The following is a 6,000-nucleotide window of genomic DNA, read 5'->3' as shown; positions in this document are numbered from 1 at the left end:
AGTGGCTGTGACATGGGATGCATAGGAGAGCTGGAAATTGCAATGAGCTGCTTCCAAAGAGATACCCGTACCTAACACCTTGTTACTGGTCTTTTGTCAAGACAGACACACAGAGCTTTGCATGCCTTCAGCACAGCCTCTGTCTGCTCAAAGCTCTTCTCCATGGCACAGAAACTAAGATGTCCAGAGGTTCATTGCTGAAGGCAGCTGCTAGTGGTACCCCAGCTCTACCTCTGGTACCCAGCACAGCATGCAGCCTCTCTCAGTGCATCTGAGGCAGAGCAGGGAGCAGTGCTGCTGCTCCCATCCCCGGCACAGGGTGCGGATGAGCACAGTGCCATGCTCTTGGAGCGAGTTGCTCCTGCTCATAGTGGTACATTGCTCTTTTGCCAGGCTTTTGCAGGGCGGCGGTTGGCACAGCAGAGCTGCTGACAGGCATCAGGGCAAGCCTCCCACGCTGCAGGATGGGGTTCCAGCTGACACAGCCCTGCTACCCGTCACCATAAGCTGTGCTGTGTGCTCTGCTAGCGGGACAGAAATGTCATCATATGCCTGAGCCCAGTCAGGCCTTTTACTGCCAAGTGATATGGCACCAAGAGGCTGCGGGAGCGATGGGTGCACAAGCATGGCTTTGGGCTGCCGTCTCCTTGAGGAGGATGGAGCAGGGCATCTCCCTAGGGAGCTGCACCTCTTGGTGTGCTTTGGGTGTGCTGCTGGCTGCAGAGGAGGGTTCACTTCCTGAGGGGGCACAACTGATCCCCTCTTTGTAAGGAGCCAGCAGCTGATAGCCAGGTCCCGGCTCTAAGCGAACCCTGAATCACCATGAAAGCAAGGAGCACACACTCGGAGGGCATTTGCAATGCTGTCCAAAGCCTTCCTATGCTGCCCTTGTTAACCCCATCAGCTAATTGAAATGGAATAAAGAAAGACACCAAACACCTTTGGGAAGGGGCTGTAACACTCTCAAATAAAGGCTTGCAACTGCTCTAAAGCACCTCCCTGGCCCCCTGGCCCAGGCAGTGATGTGTCCTCGGGCAGTGGAGGGATGGGACATCCTGAGGCAGCCACATCAGACCAACAGGAGCCGATTGCAACTGAGTGATAGCAGAGTTAACAAACCATGAGGCACGAAGGACAGCGAGTGAAGAAAGGGAAAAAAGACAACGGAAGCACTCTGTCCCCCTAATGATGGTTGCCATGCGGCAAATGAGGGAAAATTAGCACCAGACAGACAAATGGAAACTCATTTCAAGAGTCACTGAATGAGACGGAATTGCAACAAGAAGCTCAGATTAACTTGGTAGCAATGAAACTTTATCTCCCAAGGAATCCACACACTGTCACACGCTCCCTTGTCTGTACCCTCAGAGCTCTCCCTCCTGCGCTTCAGTGTTCCCCCTTGCCCTTAAATAAATACTAGAGCTGAGAAAACATGTATTCAGAGCAGGAGAGTGCCTTTGCTTTGGTGCTATGCTCCCCTTCACCTTTTTGAATTCGTATCTGCAACAAACAGCAGCGAAGGTGAACAGGAGTGGGGAATCATCACTACTCATGTGGCCAAAAGCCGATGTGCTCAGCTTCATGTGACAGTCAGAGAAACTGGGATGGCCCCGTCACGGTTAGGGTCAGGGAGGTTTTGGCTCGGGGCACAAGGACAGCAGCTGTGTAAGATAGTTTTTGCTTGTGTACCAGAGGGAACAGTCCTGTTCTTCAGCTGGTTGGGCAATTTCCTTAATGAATTGCTCAGCTCTGTCCCTGTCCATCTCCGAAACACAAGCAATGCCATTGCATTCTCCTGCTCTGACTCTGTGACACGTGGTTGGTTTTTAGCCTTGCACCTTTTGCCCTGAGACATATAAGCTTATGAAGGGTGGGAGCAGGCATGTGTCATGGGGAGGGAGCCTGTGCACTGCCCTGTGCATCCTTCTGCAGCCGGTACCCACTGCAGGGTCACCCGTGATCGCAGTACAAGGCTCGACAGCCAGCCCTGGGTCTGTGTGTTCAGCTGGTCAAAGCACTGCAGTAATGTAGGGGAAGCCTCTTCTGTGGACTCTTGCTGTGGTAGCAGTTTCTGTCCAGTGCTTACAAACAGTAGGGATTCATACCACAAACAGACTACTCCTTGGGGATACCTCCTGAGCTAACTGTGCCAGATATGCAGCATTTTAGCCTCACTTCAGAAGGATGGTACCAGCTTGGTGTGAGAGGTTATTTAGTAGTGTATCAAGCACGAGGGTTTTGGGGTTTTTTTCCAGGTATGCTCATTACCAATGCCTGTGGATATCCCCAATAGAAACAACACAATAACAATATTTGTGCTCACCCAGCATCTCTGTCACCTGAAAAGATTACTGTAATTACTGTGCAATTTTGGTTCTGGGCACAGACACCTCCTTAAGGGGCAGATACCCACATGGTGAAAATCAGCATTGATTTAGTGACACCAACGAGCCCCCTCCTACATCCAAGTTATTATATGTAGAACCTATCAAACAGGAGAGATTCCCTGATGTAAATATACAAACTGTGGCTTCATATGAAGAGTTTGATGGGTGTTCAGCTCCCTTGTTTTCTACTCGTATTCACTTGTTACTCTGTTATTCAAATGTCCTTTCCACCTCTGTTAGGTAGTTAATCTCCTTGCAGCATTAGTGTTTGTCTCTTCCATTTCTGTTTGTAGCACATGATTTTGTTGAGCAAGCACGAGCCATTTGGCCCACATTGATTATTTATGAAGGTTTATAACCTTTTATCTCAGCTGCTTAGTAACTTAACAGTGGTGTAGAAAGAGGCTGTCTAGAGGTAGCTGCACATCTTGCAGGAGCTGGGAGGCAGGGAAGAAGGTTGAGATGCTGCAGTATCTGATAGGAAGGGAGTAGAGAAGGGAGACAAGTCAGGCTGAACTCACTGCCTAGGATGATTCATCTATTATGCCATCAGAGACGAGGGGTGGAATGATACCCTTGGGATTTGATAGCACTTTGCATTCACCTTGCAGAGGTGCTAAGAAAATACCAGCAGAGAGTGAGGCCTTTTATTATAATTTCCAACAAGAAGGGATGCAATTTCCAGGAATGAATGCAATGGGACAATTGCATCTCTGCTTGTGATGGGCTGGAAGCTCACCCCTCACTGTGCTCAGGCAGATGCTCCACATCTGGACAGCCTGGCTCTGCAAGTGAGGCCAGAGCTGAAGAGAACAAAGGGTTTTCTAGTAGAAGCCAGGCTGAGTGGGAAAGGCATTGCAGCCCTCTGGTGACACTGCATGCAGTGGTTTCTGCAAAGCCAGGCAAGTCACGTACTTGTAATGGGTCACTGGGACCTGGTCAGGTGGAAACAGAGGCTTCCCTCCTAGCTCCCACCCTTTCCTAGCCCTGCCTTCTGTGTTTTCTCTCTTTTCGTTGCCTATCTGCTCACATTGCCCTCTGCTAGTCCAGAAGATGGGAAAAGAAACAAGTGTGCACAAAGGGACACCCCTATGAAATAATGCACTATTGGGAGGGTACATTCTCAGAAGCCAACACACAAATACAAGGCTGGCAGCCTGGAAAGGTGGTGTCCCTGTCCTGTACACACAGGTATGCAGGAAGGCAAAGCCATTGCATGTTGAAAACTGCTCTAGAGCAAAACAAATAGATCAACATTGAAGGACAGGAGCTGGACTGTTTTGTGAATGGAGATGCTATTAGAGCACACTGCAAACAAGATAATGGAATATCAGCTCAAATAGCACTTCGCTTTTGCTGCTAAATCTGAATCTTACACAGAGTTTAAGATAGCTCTCCTAAAAATTTCTTGTTGCTTCTGCTTTTCCCTTCATCCAGCGACAGCTGAACCTGTCAGATTCCAATCTGTCCCACAGCTTAGGAAAAACAATGTTTTATGGAAAAAATATCTTTTGGGAACACAAATTTCAATGCTGCTCCAGCATCAGTACCTTCAGACAGAAAACGCTGCAGGAGCTGATCACCTTTGAGGTGATCAGCCAGAACACAGTGTGAGGGAAAGAGGAGGGCAGCCTGCCCCTTCATTAGCTGTGTGTTGTCAGGATGTGCCATGACATTCTCTGGTGGGATGAGAACGGGAGAGGGGCATCTGCAGTCAGCCAAGGCAGTTCATGCATGCACCAGGGGTCTTGAGCCTGGTTTAGCAAAGGATGGACCACAAGGATCTCTTCCATCATTTAAAAGTATATCTTTTCCAATACAAGCAGGGCAGCTGCTGAGGGAGGCTGATGTCTCTGTGGTGGGGACACAATGCTTCTACTCCAGTGTGAGCTATCGGTGCCAGCTGATGGGGAGAAGGTACAGCTCACAGGGTCCCTCTCAGCCCAATATCCAGGTGCATGCACCATGAGCAGGTTCTGCTTTTCAACCAGCCGCTGAGCTGAGCCTTTCCATGAGGCTTGCTGAACAAAAGGCAAATCTAATTTTCCCCTCCAGCAGCCTCCACAGCAGCAGAGAGCAGGGCTGATCTGTTCTGAGCAGCACAGGGATGCTTTGCTGTGGCTGCCATGCAGGCTGCGTGGTTCTCCAAACCCCGCGGCACTATTGGGGTGCTGCGACCCCTGAGTCCCCTTTTCCCCAGCACAAGGCAAGGGGTGCACCCGTGGTCACTGATTCAGTAGTGCTTTGCCTTCCTTATGCCTTCTATGAGTCTATGATCCTATTCTATGATTCTATGCCAAGGCCTCCTAAAATCCTCATTCTCTTTCCCTATCACACCAGCTACCATGTCACCACATGTCAAAGGCCGCCCAGACAAGGTGGTTGTCACTGTACAGATGAATGACAGTGGCATTTAAACGTGGCTATTAACCAAAGCAGAAGGGGTGGCTGACTGTGCTGGTTTGCAAGCGGAGGCCCATGCCCACGTGCAGTGCCAAGGCGCTGCGCACAGCTCAGGGTTCTGACGAGGAGCTGAGTGAGCTGAAAAGGTGTTTCTAGTTTCAAATGTGATCTTACGAGCTTGGTAACGATGAGCTGAAAGAAACCCTTAGTGTACACGTGCAGATTTTGTGTGACTGCAGCAGGTTGATTCAGAGCCGTAAGGATGGGAAGTGCTATTTGGGGAAAGACAGGAGTAGGAGACTGCGTGCTCTCCCGAGGCGTTCCACTTAGCAGAGCGTTCACCTACAGAGGCAGTCCCGGAAGCCTTTTCCCTGCTGGGTGTTTTGCTTACAGAGGCATTCCCCAGAGATCATCCCTGGAGACGCTTTTACCCTTAGAAGACAGCTGTCTTCATGGCATGTATTTTTAACAAGGCTTAAAGGTATGTCGTATTCCCATCCTCTTCCCTGCAGAATAAATACTTGGGAGCAGAATAGTTATTGATCTGATCTGCATGAAGTGCTGAGAGATGAGCTCAGTTGTGTGCTCTGCCTCTTCTCTGCACCCCTGGGCAAGCAGCAGAGCCCTGCTACACAACCAGGAGGTAGGTATCACGAATTGTCTGGAGGGTCTAAGCCTTCACAACCCTTGATTGTAATGCTCATCCTTTGCATGGCACTCCAGGGGTTGCAAGGCTGACATTGTCAGTGATAGAAATACTGTGATGATATTAAGGCTATCAGACTTCCGAGGTCTGGAGGCATCCCCAGCAATGTGAGACAGTCCTTTAGTCCTGGTATGGGTAAAACCACATTTGAATGGCTAGAGCTGGCCAGCCTTTTGGGCACCCTGATGCTGCTGGAGCATCTTATTTACTTGTGAGCAATGGCCTGTTCATACAAAGGGTCTTGAATAGCTAATACATTGGGATGGGGAAGATTTGGCAAAACGGTTTCTGGCCATTTTAGAATTTTCCTGTATGAACAGAGAGGAAAAGTCACACCTCCTGTGTGTAAACGTGCCTGAGTGGAGAAGTGAACCTGTGTTTGCAAGCTTTCCCCTTGCTTCAGATCTAAATGCTGGTTTGATTATTTCTCTGTTTCAGTGCACATCTGACACCAGGATTTGTGTTTTAAACGAAGGGAGACTTTGCACAGTAGAGACAGAAAGG

The sequence above is a fragment of the Strigops habroptila genome, chromosome 2 (genome assembly GCF_004027225.2).
Source record: "Strigops habroptila isolate Jane chromosome 2, bStrHab1.2.pri, whole genome shotgun sequence".
Taxonomy (NCBI): domain Eukaryota; kingdom Metazoa; phylum Chordata; class Aves; order Psittaciformes; family Psittacidae; genus Strigops; species Strigops habroptila.
Note: the sequence above shows the minus strand (reverse complement) of the source record.